Source organism: Erinaceus europaeus, chromosome 19, assembly GCF_950295315.1.
Source record: "Erinaceus europaeus chromosome 19, mEriEur2.1, whole genome shotgun sequence".
Classification (NCBI taxonomy): Eukaryota; Metazoa; Chordata; class Mammalia; order Eulipotyphla; family Erinaceidae; genus Erinaceus; species Erinaceus europaeus.
In genome coordinates, this window is record NC_080180.1 from 26845699 (window position 1) to 26863706 (window position 18008).

Genomic DNA, 18008 nt, shown 5'->3' on the forward strand with positions numbered 1-18008 from the left:
AGGAGAGAAATTGGTCTATAGCTGCGGCCAGTGTTGGGTCTTTCTTTGGTTTCAAAACTGCTATTATCTTCGCATGACGCCAAATTTTGGGCATAGATTCGGATTCCAAGATGTGGGACAGGAATGTAGTGAGCCACTTCTTTGCCTCGGTCCCAAGTTAAGAATGAGTTCTGGGGTGATGTTATCATAGCCAGCAGCCATTCCCGGTTTAACCCTCTTCAAAGCGTCTTCCAGTTCAGACAGTGTAAAGGGAGAGAGTTTTGGAGATGGACAATATAAATGGAAGTGGGATGACCACTCATGGGAAATTTCTCTTTTCCAGACTGGGTCAATCTTAGCACGTCCAACTCGAGTTAGGTGACTGGCCACTGAGTTTGGAGATACAGGAGGATGGGAGACGGGAGAGGGTTGGCTACCGGCACCCAGACTATGAAGAAGCTTCCAGGCCTTCCTACTTGAGTGGGTGAAGTTCAGACTTTCCGTGAGTTGTTGCCAGCGGGCTTGGCGTGCTGCATCCAGGGAGGCAATGAGATGGTCGGCCACATCTGGGTTGCCTGACTCATCATACTCCTTTAGTAGTTGCTCACATTCAGCATCAAGACAATACATATAGTTAGCACATCTCCCACAAGGAATAGCTTGGGAAGCTGCTTTGAAGATGGCTTGGCGGAAGCGCCTGTAGGAATCTTCAGAGGGGATAGAGTTAATTGGAATTGCAGGAATAGATTTGTTGGTAAGATCACTGAACAGACGCCAGTTTGCTTTCCGAAAGTTCCATCTTAGTTTCTCCGAGCACAGAATCAGTGGGAGCTGGAGACTAATGTGGATTATAGCTGGGTGGTTATGACTGTGCAGGAAGATCTTGAGAACTTGTCTCGTAGAGGGAAAGACTTGGCCGTTGATTGTGCTAATCCAGCACAGGTTGGGTGACGAGCCTTTATTCCATCTAGAACTGTGAAAAGAGCCTGGCTGTTTGGGATCGTATAATAGGAAGAGGTCATTCGCTGAAGCCCAGTCGGCTAAGATAGAGCCGTCAGCACGAGTGGAGTGTCTATTATTTACCATCTTACATTAATTTCTTTTTGCTCAGTTCCTACAGTAGTTGTTGATTTTATTCTTGTCAGTGTTGTCTCAGCTCTTGTTGTTTTATGAAAAAACAAGACCCTGAATAGAGAGAGAGAAGGAAAGTGGGGCAAGGAAGGGGGTTTGGTTTATACAAAAGAAATTGTATAACCAAAGGTGATACAAAAGACCTTCACTTTTTCCCCTGAGGCCTCAAAGTGCCAGAGGCTTGTTGAGGTGGCAGTGGGGGCCACGGGGGGGGGGGTGAGAGAGGGCCCCTGGTGGCCGCACCCCTGGTTTTGCATGCACAACCCCCAGTGAGTGCGTGTGCTGATGGCCCACCCAGCAGGAAGACGGGGCCCAAACAGCAAAGGCCCAAGGAAGGACTCATGGGTGATGAGGTCCGGAGGAATGGGGAGTGGGAAAGATCCACCAGACCACTGACATGGCTAGCCATGGTTCAGCAGGTTGAATCCTCTGAGCTGACTGCACATACCCCAGCCCTTTATCTCTTAACTGTGGCTTTACACCCTCTTGAAGTCTCTCTTCAAAGTTCTTTTCAACTTTCCCTTATGGTACTTCTTAACTATTGGTCTTGTGCTGATATTTAGCCTTAGATGGAGTTTACCAACCACTTTGGGCTGCATTCCCAAGCAACTGACTCTGGGAATAGCCAGGCCCCAGCATGCTGGGGGCCACTACCAGCCTCACACCATCCATGGGCGGGGCCTCAATCAGAAGGACTTGGGCTTCCCATGAGAGGCACTGGGGATAGGGTCTTCCATAAGCCACATTTTCTGTGCCCCACCGCAGGTGGGGATTCGGTTCTGGGGTTCTGGGCTCTTCCCTGTTCACTCACCTTTACTGAGGGAATCCTAGTTAGTTTCTTTTCCTCCGCTGACTAATATGCTTAAATTCAGTGGGGCGCCATGTCTGATCTGACGTTGCATCTCCGAGAGACACATGCGCTCATGGCAGGGCCTGTGTGTGGGCGAGAGGAGACTGGCCCCACCCTGGAAGGGGTGTGCGAAGGCAATAGAGGCAAGCAGGCGTCACACACACCCCACAAAGTGAGACCGACCACATGCGGGGAAGGAGAAGTACCAACACATCATGGCTCAAGGCCCGAGTGCAGGCACATGGTGGCGGGTGACACTGAGGCCTTCCTGTGGGTCACTGACCATTGCAATGCATCCCTGGGGCATGTCCACATTCACATGCCAGTCAGAACATTGGCATGGTGACAGGGGGATGGAGGGAGGTTGTTGTAGGCATTGGCATAGAACCAGCGACTCACATGGTGCCCTGACCAGCAGGGCGGTGAACAGGGACTAGGAACCTAAAAAGACCTGGAATGATAGGGACAGGAGACACGAAAGAACGACAGCAAGACAAGTTTCTGATCAAGCTGCAAAATTTTATTGTGTTCACAGGCATTATAAGGCTTTGGGGAAGGAGAGGGAATGCTGGGGGGGGGGAGGGGGAGCAAACTTCAAAGCAGAATGTTCCTTGCAACAAATGGCCGAAACCATGTTTGTTACCACAACTGTGTGTTGACTCACTTGATTACTGATAAATGGTTTACCTGAGGGGAAATGGCCTGCCCAGGGGGGAATTAACACTTGTCTCGAGGGATTCCATTGTTTCAAAGCTTATCATCTATCAAGCAGAGAAATGGCTCCTGGCATATCCTCCCTTTGTTATAATTTAAATTGAGGCAGGAAATTGGGGGTGAGGAGCAGAGACCCTAACAGCAGGTTTGGTGGGCATAACCAGAGGAGAGAAGTATTGACCCGATTCCTCCCGTGGGGTGAGTGCAAAACCAACCTTCCCGCATCTTATGAGGCTCTCGGTGTCTTTTTGGAGAGGGGAGGCAGAGCCACAGTTTCTAGGGAAACAATTTTTGTTGCTGACACTAACCTCCATGCAAATCAGGTTTGCTTCACGGGGGACTCAGAGACCCACGATAGGATCCTCCCCCTGCAGTGCTTTGCCTTGCACCCCTTACTGGTGTCCTTGCCCTGCCAAGGTTGGATGTCTCAATGCATAATTCTGAGTTTTATGCCATCCTAAAAGGGGGTCTGTCATCCTCGGGTTCAGCCAGGCCTCTGTCAGCCAAATAAAGTCTGTGATAATGTATTTGCAAAGGTTTTAATGCCAAGGAGTCAATCTGCCATTTTATAAAATCAGTAATCTTATTAAAAATAAAGGGTCCTAAGGTAATCATTAACAAAAGACTAATAAGGGTCTCATAAGGGGCTCTGTAGTGATTCAAGACTATTTGTGGTGGAGTCTATAACCTGTTGTAATTTGTCAGAAAATTCATGGGAGGAATATGTAGAGTGTCCTAGCGTGCCACCAGCAAGTCTAAGGGAAGCAGTCAGTGGATGTGATGTCCAGGGGAAGAAACACAGCACCTCTGGTCTGGTCAGTGCCAACTGATGAAATTTTTCTTCTTCATAGAGGGTCAGCTGTGGAACAAGCAAAACTAGGAGGCAAGGACCAGGTAGAGAAGAATTGACATGAAAATATAGGATGGTGTTGTACCAAAACACAGAGGAGGTGCATACACATTAGAAGTTAAGGTGAAGTTCCTTGAACATCGAGGAATATTTTGAGAAAAGTGAGCAGTCAATAAGCATGCAAAGATGAAGTCAGCAGTGGTATGTCAGCAGAAAGAGAAGACTTGGATAGGCTGGTGAGGTTAGCTGGAGTATATACTGGCATGGTGTCTTTTGTGGTAAGGACTTGCCAACAGGGACTCTGTGGATTTTGCAAGAGCAATAATGTCATCCACCATAATAAAAGGAAAACAAAAATGGACATCCAGTGTTGAAAAAAGAGAAAAAGAATATGTCTCTATGACTGGAAAAGTGGGTGGCTTTGTCAATGAGATACAATAAATGGACAATTAGAATTTTTGTAAATATTAAAAAGGTTTAGTATGTTACTTCATTTACACTTTAGCCAACTGAATACTGGGGGGTGCATTCTCTTTTTTTATTAATTAAGCTTAAGGGTTTTAGTTTTTCTTGTTTGAGCTGTAGCCCACATAGATTTAGAAAAAATATCAACTGAGAAAAAAAATGTTTCTGTTTACTAAACATGGGCAGGTGAATTACATCAATCTGTCAGAGAGCATTGGCTTTTATCAATGGAGATTAATCTTAAAAGTCTGAATAGCAAGATCTTAATTAATTCAGGAGCCAGTAAAGTGCTCTCACTATGGCAGGTCAAGCATTAAAATTTTAAGAGGCTTGTAAAAAAATGAGAAAAATTTTAGGATATGAGTGACTTTAGGAGTCATCACACACCCATAAATAAAAAAATAAAAATGTTTAGTTTTAAATCTTACCATATGAGCAGTCAGTTCTTCATGTGTAGATGTACCTATAATTATTTACTTAGAGAGAGAACTTGTACCAACTTAATTGATGATCTAATGGTTAGAATTGGCTTGAGGTTTTTTCTATGATTTTAGAAGGCTCTTTATTAGAATATACCAATATGTTATAGAAAGTCAATACCTAATGTGTTGACATGATAAAATGTTTACCATTTTTAGCATTATTTTAAACTGATTAGACAGTTTAAGCACACTATTATACCTTTAGTTTACTAAGATCTTTACTCATCACAAGGCTATCATGAGTAAACATAGATATAAAACTCTTAATAGATTTTGTTCCTTAGAACTCTAATATGGCAACTTAAAAGGCTAAAATAAAACCTCATAGTTTAAATGTTCAAAATATTAATTTTGTTAAATCAGGATTTGCCAAAACAAATCTATCAGACCAGAAGCACAATGTATTACCTTAATTTATCAATAATAAACCTCTGGCAGTGTCTTAAAACAAACCAGATAATTTTTAAAAGTAGAAAGATATAAAGAGGAAAACCAGAGCAAAAGCCTCTGGCTTGTAAATAATTAACATAACTATTGTGTTATCTTTTACTAACCCAAGCCAGTCTTAAACAATTTTAAGTAAAATGTTAAACTTTGTTTGGATCTTTGTTTATCACAAAGCTATCACACCCTTAGGGCAGCTATGAACAAGGGTGGGTACACAACTTAATTGATCTTTCACTTTGATTTGGATAGGTAACTTAAAAAGCTAAAATAACCCTTATAGCTGAAATGTTAAAATAAATTTTTACTGTTAACATTTCTTTTAGATGACCATTTTACACTAAATAATTTTGTTGAATCACATCTGTTGAATAAAATTTTTTTATCAGGCCAGGAATATGTTTAACCCTTTTTTTCCTGGCAAGGCCACTGCTCTACACTGACTGGGTTATTAGAAAGCCAGTTCAAACATGGAATTAACAAATTAACAAACAGTGGCAGTTGGTATTGGGGTGCTGGTAATATTTACAATTCTCACAGGAGTGAGACAGACTGTAGAGGCATTTTACCATGCCTCTCAGGCATTTTACCATATCTCAGAAAATCTTTTTAACTAATGAATTGATGCTGATATTAGCTATCAGAAGGACAGAACTGTCCTATATTTTACTTTGGTAAAGGTGTGCCAACTCTATGAGTCGGGATCTTTAAAACCACATTTAGCTTAACTAAATCTTATTTAAAACTTAAAACAAACTTTAGTTACTTAGGGGTTAACACACATTAATGAAAACAAGGTTAGCACAGACTTAAAACATACATTTTTGGTGAAAAGAAAAATTTCCCTTTGAAAAACCGCTTTGGTTTTTGGATTCCTAACTCACAGACTATCTACCCCCCCCCATGAGGGGCGTTAGTGGCTAGGGAATGATTGACTGGAGTCAAGTGCTTCAGGAGAGGGGGGTTTTGTAAAACTGGATAGAGGCGGGGGAAAGAATGCTGGGTCTCATTCTCATGTGAATTAGCAATAGGAGGGTCAATGGAGGGAACTTTAGTGAGTGCGGTGGAACCTGTAGGGAGGGGAACAGGGCTTTTACTTTCAATGGGTGCTGGGAGGCTTTTATTTTGACTGGGTACTGGGGGATCAAGATCAATAATCACAGAAGGGCATGGGGATGGGGACTTTGTCCTGGACAGCGGACTAGAAAGTTGCCGGAGGACCTTTTCACCCTCTGTAATAAGGTTTTTAATATCAGGGTGGTTATTATAAAATTTTAAGATATCATTAATTAAATTCCAGTAACAAAAGGCAGAAACAGGTACACGTTCAGGACCAAAAGACTGATAGTGATCATTAAGACAGTCACCAATTCTTCTCCAACGTTTCTCATCTATAGTGCCTTCCTGGGGGAACCAGGGGCAAATATTTCCAATATAATCTAAAAACTTCTTTAATTCTTTCTTTTTAACCCTAGTTCCTCATGTCTTGAGTGACTCCTTGAGTCCTTTAATGAATAAATCTTGTTTGCTAAATTCATGTCCCATGGTTTTGCTTACCTCAGCCACTGTGACACTCTCCTCTAGATGCGACTCATGGTCGGGTAGCTCCGTGGCGATCTCTGCGAGTCTTTGCATTACCCCCTCTGCCACTATGACTCAGTGAATTTGGGTAGGCCTACCCTCTCGATCAGCGGAGTTCCTAGGACCAGAAGGCTTCTTCGCCCCACACTCGGGCGCCAGAATGCCCCGACCAGCAGGGCGGTGAACAGGGGCTAGGAACCTAAAAAGACCTGGAATGACAGGGACAGGAGACATGAAAGAATGACAGCAAGAATTAACACTTGTCTCGAGGGATTCCATTGTTTCAAAGCTTATCATTTATCAAGCAGAGAAATGGCTCCTGGCAGCATGGCAGAGAGGGAGGCTGGGCGACAGCACACTCGAGGCAGCTGGGACCTGAATGGTGGGTGGGGAGGGAACCAGATGGCTGGAAGGTTTCAGTGGGGGCAACCCCCTGGTCCGATCAAGCAGCAACCCCATTCCACACACCTCCACCAAAGTGGGTAAAGCCACAGGAATGCATGAGCACTTATGCTCAAACCTGGGTCCCGTGAGACTCAAACCCAGGTACCAACATGCTTGAACCTGGACACCCAGAGGCTTGAACACAGTTCCTGCGATTCTTGAAAAGAAAGAATGGAACTGGAGGCATCACACTCCCAGATCTCAAATTGTATTCTGGGACCATCATGATCAAAGCTGCTGAGTACTGGAACCTGAAAATACACTCTGAGCAGTGAAATAGAATTGAGAGCCCAGAAGTAAGCCCTCCCCTACACAAATATGGACATCAAATGTTTGACAAAGGTGCCCAGATTCTTAAATGGGGAAAGCAGAGTCTCTTCAACAAGATTATCTTGGCAATTCTAGGTCTTTTCTGGTTCCAGGTCAATGTTTGTAGCATTTGTTTTATTCTCCCAAAAAACAAGTGGTGTTGGAAAAAATGGGTTGAAACATTCAGATGAAACTGAATCACTATATTTAACTAAACACAATAGTAAATTCCAAGTGGATCAAGGACTTGGAGGTTAGACCAGAAAATATCAGGTATTTAGATGAAAATATTGGCAGAACTCTTTTCCACATAAATTTTAAAGACATCTTCAAGGGAATGAATCCAATTACAAAGAAGATGAAGGCCAGCATAAACCTATGGGGCTACATTGAATTAAAAAGCTTCTGCACAGCAGAGGAAACCTCTCCCCAAACCAAGAGCCCCCTCAAAGAATGGGAGAGGATGCCATATGTGCCATACATCAGACAAGAGGCTAATAACCAATATAAATAGAGAGCTTGCCAAACCCGACCACAAGAAAACAAATAATCCCATCCAAAAATGGGGTGAGGACATGGACAGAAGAATAGTCACCACAGAAGAGATCAAAAAGGTTGAGCAACACATGGAAAAAAAATGCTCCAAGTCTTTGATTGTCAGGGTAATGCAAATCAAGACAACAATGAGACACCACAGAAAAGGTAACAGCATCAAGTGCTGGAGAGGTTGTAGGGTCAAAGGAACCCTCCTGCACTGCTGGTGGCAAGGTAACTTGTGCACCTTCTGTGGAGTACAGTCTGGAGAACTCCCAGAAGGCTAGAAATGGCTGTACCCAATGATCCTGCAATTCCTCTCCTGGGGATATATCCTAAGGAACCCAACACACCCACCCAAAAAGATCTGTACACATATATGTTCTTAGCAGCACAATTTGTAATAGCCAAAACCTGGAAGCAACACAGGTGTCCAACAACAGATGAGTGGCTGAGCAAGTTGTGGTATGTATACACTATAGAATACTACTCAGCTCTAAAAAATGCTGACTTCATGATTTTCAGCCAATCTTGGATGGACCTTGAAAAATTCATGTTAAGTGAAATAAAGTTAGAAACAGAAGGATGAATATGGGATAATCTCACTCTTGGGAAGAAGTTGAAAAACAGATCAGAAGAGAAAACACAAGTAGAACCTGAACTGCAATTGTCATATTGCATTAAAGTAAAAGACTGTGGGGATTGTGGGAGGGGTGGGGAGAATACAGGTCCCAAAAGGAGGATAAAGAACCAAGTGGGGCTTGTATTGTTATATGGAACACTGGCAAATGTTATTCATGTAGAAACTACTGTATTTACTGTCAAATGTAAAACATTATTTTCCCAGTAAAGAAATTTTTGAAAAGTACTATGCAAAAAGGCAATTTACACAGGATGCTTGGAATCAACCAGATGTGGGTCCAGGCACTAGCACAGTGAATTAAACACAGTTGGAGCAAAGTGCAAGGACTGGCATAAGAATCCCTGTGTGAGCCCCAGTTCCTCACCTGCATGGTAACTTCACATGCAGCAAAGCAGGTCAGTAGGTAACTATCTTTCTTGCCCCTCTCTGCTTCACCTTCTCTCTCAATTTCTCTTGGTACTAGCTAATATAAAAGACTCAATAATAATGATAATAATGATCAGTAGTAACAATGACATCAACAGCAAGGATGCCAAAAAGGGAAAAAAGTAGCTTCCAGGAGCAGTGAATTCATAGTGCATGCACCCAAGCCCCTGCAATAACCCTGGAGGCAAAAAAAAAAAATTGTGGTAGTGGACATGCTAAAAAATGCATCTGACTATGAAAAAGAAACTGTATGTTTAGCTAATAATACATATATGGGACCTCAGTAAAAAATGACTAAGAAGCAAACTGAAGCGTCAGATGACAGACACATCGCTAAATGCACACACTACAGTGCACAAGGACACACGTTCAAGCCTTGCAGAAAACGGGTTCAAGCCTTGTGGAAATGGGTTTGAGATTCATGGGACCAAGTCTTGAGCAACGTGGAACACTTGTTCGAGCCTCACAGGGCCCATGTTTAAGCCTCTTGGGGTCAAGATTTAGATCCTTGTGGGACCCAGTAGTGAGCATCACAGGACCTGGGTTCAACTATCATTGGACACTGGTGCTGCCTGATTTACCATTCTCCATTGTAATCAGCCATAATGCCTGTGGCCAGAAGCCAGTGAGATTTAAGCCTGGGCCTATGAGACCCACCAGTGGAATTTGAAGAAGAAATTCTGGCTGTAGCCAGAATCCCAAAAAGTCAATATGCAAAGTGGTACAAAGTGGTCAGCTAATTAATATATACTTAAAACACCAGATACTCAGTGTGCCACAGGAAAAGGCAAAACAATGTTTTGAGAGTAATTTCTGCAATTCATCTCATAAAAATTGCTATGCAAAACCTCACAATACACAGAATGCTTAGAGACAACCAGACAGGGGGCTGGGCAGTAGCACAGTGAGGTAAGTACACTTAGCACAAAGCCCAAGGATCAGCATAAGGATCCCAGTTTGAGCCACTGGCTCCTCACCTGCCAGGTGGGGTGTCATTCCACAGGCTGTGAAGCAGGTCTTAGGTGTCTATCTTTCTCTCCTCTCTCTGTCTTCCCCTCCTCTCTCAATTTCTCTCGGTCCTAGCTGATAGAAAAGATAGCAATCAGAACAATAATAACAACAAAAATGACAGTGATCAACAAGGGCGCCAAAATGTGAGAAAATTAGTTCCCAGGAGCAGTGGATTCACAGTGCAAGCACAGATCCCTAGCATTATCCCTGGAGGCAGAAACAAAAACAAAAACCATGACGGTGTTTTTTGCTGCCACTGTGGACTTGCTGAAGAATGCATCTAAGAAAATGACTCTGTATCTTTAGATAATCATATATATATGTTTACATGGGATCTCATCTAAAATAAAATTTTAAGAAACAAACACTGAAGCACCAGGTGGGAGGACACACTACAGTGCACAAGGAGCTGGGTTAAGGCCTAGCAGAATCCGTGTTCAAGCTATTTGGCTCCCAGGAACCCTCACAGGACCTGAGTTCAAGGCTTGCAAGAACCACGTTCAAGACTCACGGGATCTGTTTCCAAGCCTCCTGGGACAGAGAATCCAGCCTTGTGGGTCCCACTCATTTGCCACATGGGGTCCGGTTTAGAACCTTGCGTGACCCTGATTCAAGACTCATGGGCCACACATTCAAGCCATACGGGACCCACACAGTTTCAAGATTCGTGAGACCCAAGTTTGAACCTCACAGGACATGGGTTCAACTCTTGCGGGACCCCGCTGAGGCTGGCCTTACCACCCTCCAGTGGAATTAGCAGTAAAATCTGTGGAAAGAAACCAGCTAGCCATAGGCCTGAGCCTAAGACACCCACACATCAGGGGAATTTGAAAAGAAAATCCTGTGGCCAGAGGCCAAAAGGAGTCATCCCCTAAGTGGTAGAGATTTGGCCTAGCTAAATGTATAAATTATAAAACACCAGATACTCTATATGCCATAATGGTCTGAGAGTCATTTGTGCAATTCACCTGTTAAACTTTCTTGTGCCACACTCTCTCAACTTGACCGATCATCCAGGCAGAATATCAATAAAGACCTCATGTCTAAATAAGCTAAATGAGGAGATAGACAAACTAGATCTAGTGGAAATTTTCAGAGTCATTCATCCCAAGAAACCAGAATACACATTTGACTAAAGTCCACATGGGTCTTTTTCAAGGATAGACCATATGTTAGGCAACAAAGAACACATAAGCAAATTCTAAAGCATGAAAATCAACCCAAGCATCTCTCTCTCATAACAGTGGAATTAAATTAACACTTAACAATCAACACAAGATTAGTAATTATCCCCAAATGTAGAAGCTCCACAGTCCACTACTGTACAATGACTGGGCCAAAAAGGATATTAAGGAAGAAGTCAGAATGTTTCTGGAGTTCAATAAAAATGAAGACACAGAAAAATATTATATAGGCTAAAGGACCATAAAAAGGGACGAACAGCCATTCTTATCTCTGACACAATATATTTTAAATTAAATAAGGTAATAAAAGATAGGCAAGGACATTACATAATGATTAGAGTATCAATCAGCCAAGAATATTGAACAATTATTAACAACTATGCACCCAGTGAGTAACAATCTAAATACATCAAGCACCTACTAAAAGAACTTCAAAAATACATCAATATTAATACAATAATAGTGGGAGACATTAACACCCCACTCTCACACATAGATTGATCAACAAAGCAGAGAATCAACAAAGAAACAAGAGAATTAAATGAAGAAATGGACAGACGAGGCCTCCTGGACATTTTCAGAGCCCTTCACCCCCCCCAAACTAGAATACACATTCTTTTCAAATGACATAACACATACGCAAAGATAGACCACATGTTAGGCCACAAAGACAGCATCAATAAATTAAAGAGCATTGAAATCATCCCAAGTATCTTCTGAGACCACAGTGGAGTAAAACCAACATTTAACAACAAACAGAAAATTATTAAAAGTCACAGAATTTGGAAACTAAACAATATACTCCTTAAGAACCACTGAATTAGAGAGTCACTCAAGCAAGAAATTCAAATGTTCCTGGAAAAAAATGAACATGAAGACACAAGCTATCAAAATATTTGGGACACAGCTAAAGCAGTATTGAGAGGGAAACTTATAGCCATACAATCACATAATAAACAATAAGAAATAGCTCAAATAAATGATCTTACTGCACACCTAAAAGACTTAGAGGAAGAGGAACAGGGGAACCCTAAAGCAACAGAAGGACAGATATCACTGAAATTAGAGCAGAAATAAACAACATCAAAAATAAGAGAACCATACAAAAGATCAATGAAGCCAAATGTTGGTTCTTTGAAAGATTAAACAAAATTGACAAACCCCTAGCCAGACTCACCAAACAAAAAAGAGAGAAGACTCAAACTAATAGAATTGTAAACGATGGAGGAGATATCACAACTGACACCACAGAAATCCAGGAAATCATGCAAAACTTCTATGAAGAACTATAAGCCACCAAGCTAGAGAATCTGGAAGAAATGGAACAATTCCTAGAAAAATATGCCCTTCCAAAACTGAACCAAGAAGAACTACAAAACCTAAATGCACCAATCACAGACAAAGAAATTGAAAGTGTTATTAAGAATCTCCCCAACAACAAAAGTCCTGGACCAGATGGCTTCAAGAACGAATTCTACAAAACATTCAGGAAACATTTAGTACCCATACTTCTTAAGCTTTTCCATAAGACTGAAGAAACAGGAATATGCCCATGCACCTTCTATGAAGCCAACATCACCCTGATACCAAATGCAGATAGGGACACAACAAAAAACGAAAACTACAGACCAATATCTCTGATAAACATAGATGCCAAAATATTAAACAAGACCTTGGCCAACTGGATACAGCAGCATATCAAAAAATTGTTTATCACGACCAAGTGGGATTCATCCCAGGAATTCAAGGCTGGTTCAACATCCGTAAGTCAATTAGTGCCATTCACCACATCAAAAAAAGCAAAGCCAAAAACTACATGATTATCTCAACAGGTGCAGGGAAAGCCTTTGACAAAATTCAACACCCATTCATGCTCAAAACTCTACAAAAAGTAGGAATAGATGGGGATTTCCTCAAGATAGTGGAATCCATATATGGAAAACCTACAGTCAACATCATACTCAATGGACAGAAGCTGAAAACATTCCCCCCTCAGATCGGGGACTAGACAGGGCTGTCCACTGTCACCAAAACTCTTCAACATAGTATTGGAAGTTCTTGCCACATCAATCAGGCAAGAGAAAGAAATCAAAGGAATGCAGATTTGAAGGGAAGAAGTCAAGCTCTCACTATTTGCAGATGATATGATAGTATACATAGAAAGATCTAAAGAATCCAGCAGAAAGCTACTGGAAGTTATTAGGAAATACAGCAAGGTGTCAGGCTAAAAAATCAATGTACAAAAATCAGTGGCATTCCTTTATGCAGACACTAAATCTGAAGAAGGAGACAACCAGAAATCACTCCCATTTACTGTTTCAGTAAAATCAATAAAATCCCTAGGAATAAAGTTGATGAACGAAGTGAAAGACTTGTATACTGAAAACTGTGAGTCACTACTCAAGGAAATAGAAACTGATACCAAGAAATGGAAAGACATCCCATCCTCAGGGATTGGAAGAATAAATACCATCAAAATGAATATATACAAATATATACAAATTTAATGCAATTTAGTGCCATATACAAATTTAATGCACTACCCATCAAAGTTCCACCAATCTTCTTTAAGAGAATAGAACAACAATTACAATCATTTATCTGGAACTAGAGAACACCTAGAATTGCCAAAAAAAATCTTGAGGAAAAGAAACAGAAATGGAGGCATCACACTCCCAGATCTCAAACTATATTATAAAGCCATCATCATCAAAACAGCATGGTTCTGGAACAAAAATAGGCACACAGACCAGTGGAACAGAATTGAAAGCCCAGAAATAAATCCCCACACATATGGACATCTAATCTTTGATAAGGGGGCCCAAAGTATTAAAGGGAAGAAGGAAGCACTCTTCAATAAATGGTGCTGGGAAAACGGGGTTGAAACAAGCATAAGAATGAAATTGAACCACCTTATCTCACCAGAAACAAAAATCAACTCCAAATGGATCAAAGACTTGGATGTTAGACCAGAAACAATCAAATACTTAGAAGAAAACATTTGTAAAACACTTTCCCACCTAAACCTCAAGGACATCTTTGATGAAACAAACCCAATCGCAAGGTAGACTAAAGCAAAAACAAACCAATGGTACTACATCAATTTGAAAATCTTCTGTACATCCAAAGAAACTATTAAACAAAGACCCATCACAGAATGGGAGATCTTCACATGCCATACATCAGACAAGAAACTAATCACCAATATATACAAAGAACTCAGCAAACTTAGCACCAAAAAATTAATGACCGCATTCAAAAATGGGCAGAGGATATAAACAAAACATTCACCTCAGAGGAGATCCAAAAGGCTAACAAACATATGAGAAACTGCTCCAGGTCGCTGATTGTCAGAGAAATGCAAATTAAGACAACATTGAGATACCACCTCACTCCTGTGAGAATGGCATACATCAAAAAGTACAGCAGTAACAAATGCTGGAGAGGCTGTGGGGACAGAGGAAGCCTATTGCATTGATGGTGGGAATGTAAATTGGTCCAGCCTCTGTGGAGAGCAGTCTGGAGAACAAGGCTAGACAGGGACCTTCCATATGATCCCGTAATTCCTCTCCTGAGGATATTCCCCAAGGATTTCATAACACCCAACCAAAAAGATGTGTACACTCCTATGTTCATAGCAGCACAATTAGTAATAGCTAAAACCTGGAAGCAACCCAGGTGCCCAGCAACAGAAGAGTGGCTGTGAAAGCTGTGGTTTATATACATGATGGAATACTATACAACTATTAAGAACAAAGAACCCACCTTCTCTGACCCATCTTGGAAAGATCTAGAAGGAATTATGTTAAGTGAACTAATTCAGAAAGATAAAGATGAGTATGGGATGATCCCACTCATCAATAGAAGTTGAGAAAGAAGATCTGAAAGGGAAACTAAAAGCAGGATCTGACTAAATTGAAAGTAGGGCACCAAAGTAAAAACCCTGTGGTGATGGGTAGAGATGCGGCTTCCTTGGCTGTTGGGGGTGTGTGTGATGGGACACGAGCTTTTGCTGGTGGGAATGGTGTTTATGTACACTCCTATTAAAGTGTAGTCATATAAATTACTAGTTAATTAATATGAGAGGGAGAAAATTGTATGTCTCGAAGTTTTAAAAACACAGACTGAGAGTTTTTAATATATAGGCTGTGTATTTGATATGTGGACTCTCTCAAAATCCTAGACCAAATAGATCAGAAGCAACGGGTGGCACAGCTATATACAAGATACTGGCTACTATACAGCAAACCCTAAAAAAAAGACTTTTCAAAGTTAACCCAATTACCAAATTATGTGATAATAACAATAACTATCCATTGTCTTTTTGAACCCTAAGACAGCAGGAACCTCACTTTTCCACTATGGAGCCTATATTTCCCCCAGTCCTGGAACCTTAGGATAGGGCCCACTTTCCCACATGCCTCTCCCAACTCATATCAAATAAAATTTTATCTCCTGATCACAACCTAATCAACTCAAGGATTGCCACCTCAACACGCTTCAGCTCATACTGTGTCCAGAGACTTCAGGTGTGGAATGACAACACTTCAGCTTCATTACTCAGGTGAGACCTTTCATTTCATAGTATTCTCCAATTCCATCCCAGGTGGTTCACTTTCTAACAAAGTCCCAAAACCTAGAAATAGACCAGGTTCCATGAAAGAGAGCATATGTTCACATGTACCCATAAAATAGTGCAAAATATATACCTGAAAGCAGAAGTACACTAGAGTTTACAGTGAGCAACCCCGAAACACTTCCTCTGCACTATTCCAACCTTTGGGTCCATGATTGCACAACAATTTGTTTGGCTTTGTCTTTTAACTCTCTTTTCACCCACCAGGTTCCACATGCCAGCAGGATGCTGGCCAGGCTTCCCTGGACTGAAGACCTCACCTATGTGTCCTGGAGCTCCACTTCCCCAGAGACCCATCCTACTAATGAAAGAGAGAGGCAGACTGGGAGTATGACCGACCAGTCAATGTCCATGTTAAGTGGGGAAGCAATTACAGAAGCCAGACATTTCGCATTCTGCAACTCACAGCAACCCTGTGTCCATGATCTCAGAGGGATAGAGAATTGGAAAGCTATCATGGAGGGGATGGGATATGGAGATTGGGTGGTGGGAATTGTGTGGAGTTTTACCACTTCTATGCTACGATTTTGTTAATGTCTTCTCTCTTAAATAAAAATATATTTAAAAAAGAAAAAGAAATGAAGACACAAGCTATCAAAATATTTGGGACACAGCTAAGGCAGTACTGAGAAGGAAGTCCATAGCCATACAAGCATACACTAGGAAGCAAGAAAAATCACAAATTAACAGTCTGATTGCACATCTTAAAGACCTAGAATGCGGGAAGCTGCCCCCTCAGGGACTTCGGTTTTGAGGAACAGGCTACTCCACCTTTTGTAAAAACTCCATATGCCATAATCCTGCCTGACACGTACACCCCTCACCCACTTCCTGGATATGTTTACTTAACCTCTGTAGCTGCACTTCTTACTGGTACAGCTCCACAATTAGCAGGACAGGTATGACCATAGATAGCAAGGAAATAACATTCCAAGGTTAAGTAACCGTAGCAACCCCGCTTATGGGAGTCCCTCCCTAACCTTAGAGCCTGCCTTAAATACATGTGGAAAATTTTCAGTGAACAAGACTTGATCAGACTCCTGTCTTGTCTCCATTTCTCACGTCTCCATTTGACTACCCCACAGGCCGGGGCAGTGTGGCATGAACCAAGCCACGGGGGATTCAGTGAGGAATGCCGTTCATCAAAGAAGAGGACTGCATTCATTCCCCTAATCAAGAGGTCGCTGCAAACACACCTGGTTCGATGGAAAGACCTGGAAAGTAAGCGGACAGCAATATCATGGGACGAGAAATTAGTGCACATGTAAAGTTTATTGAGGGTCTTAAAGACTCACTCAAGGTGCGAGAAGTAAGGCTTAAGAAAAAATGATCTTGCTTATTTTTTCCTTTTCCTTAGAGATGTTTGCCCTTGGCTCCCCCAAGAGGGAACCATAGATGAGAAAAAAAGACAAAGAGCAGGCAAAGCTTTAAATGATTTTTATAGGACTTTTGGGCCAGATAAGGTCCCTGTTACTACTTTCTCTCACTGGAATTTAATCAATGATATTTTTGTAGTAAAACCCCTACATAGAGACATTAAAAACATTTTAGAAGGAGAAAAATTCCTTAAGAAAAAGAACTCAGAAAAAGTACCTCCTCTCTATCCTTTAGTCTGGGGGAAAGTGATACAAATAAAATTAGAGACTGAACACCAAGAGTTAGTCACTCAGCTCAATAATCTTAAAACTAGCCAGCCAAAAAGGTCCAACTTTTTCCTCTGTTCAGGTGGCAGCCAGAGCTCTCAGAAAGTGTTAAACCAATTCTGAGTGAGATCTTATCTGGCTAGCAAGCTATTCTTTAAAGAAAGAAAGAAATCAATCAAACAAGACATTTTCTCTAACTTAAAAGCTGCTCTTCTCCCCTAAGCAATCAGCCCCAGATATCTAAATGATAAAAAGGTGACTATGTTATGTCTTGATAATAAAAGTTTTCTCCTCTTGTGTGTTATAGACTACATGTTTATATGCATGTTTTAGCTTTGTTTTTATGGCCTGAGAAACGTTAATCTTAAGGTTAAAAGTGTAAGTCACTTTAAAGCTGCATTCTTATCAAAGTTTTTTTTAAAGAGTTTTAAACACAGTTCTTAAGTGGTAACATAAAGGTAAAAATTCATTTGCTAAGACAGCTAAAAATTTAAAGTAAAAGTCTTAAGTATTTAATGTGACAATTCTTCTCCAAATTTATATGCAAATTATCTATGCATTTAATTTAAAAATTTCCGGTACATTTTGGAGGGCCCCCAAAATACCCTGTGAACTGTTTTGTGGATATTGGCCCACAGAAAATTTGGCATTTGTCTGACACTAGAGATGTTTTGAGAAGCAT

General features: G+C 41.3%; 1 long non-coding RNA gene across 1 annotated transcript in view; it reads right to left on the reverse strand.

Annotated features, from left to right (window-relative positions):
- Positions 1–1098: 1098 nt before the first annotated feature.
- LOC132534623 (uncharacterized) overlaps positions 1099–18008 on the reverse strand; it is a 487946-nt gene continuing 471036 nt past the window's right edge. The window contains exons 2-3 of the long non-coding RNA XR_009546343.1: positions 1922–2043; positions 1099–1164 (exon numbers count right to left, since the gene is read on the reverse strand). This is a non-coding gene — a long non-coding RNA (uncharacterized LOC132534623). The remainder of the gene's footprint in view (positions 1165–1921; positions 2044–18008) is intronic.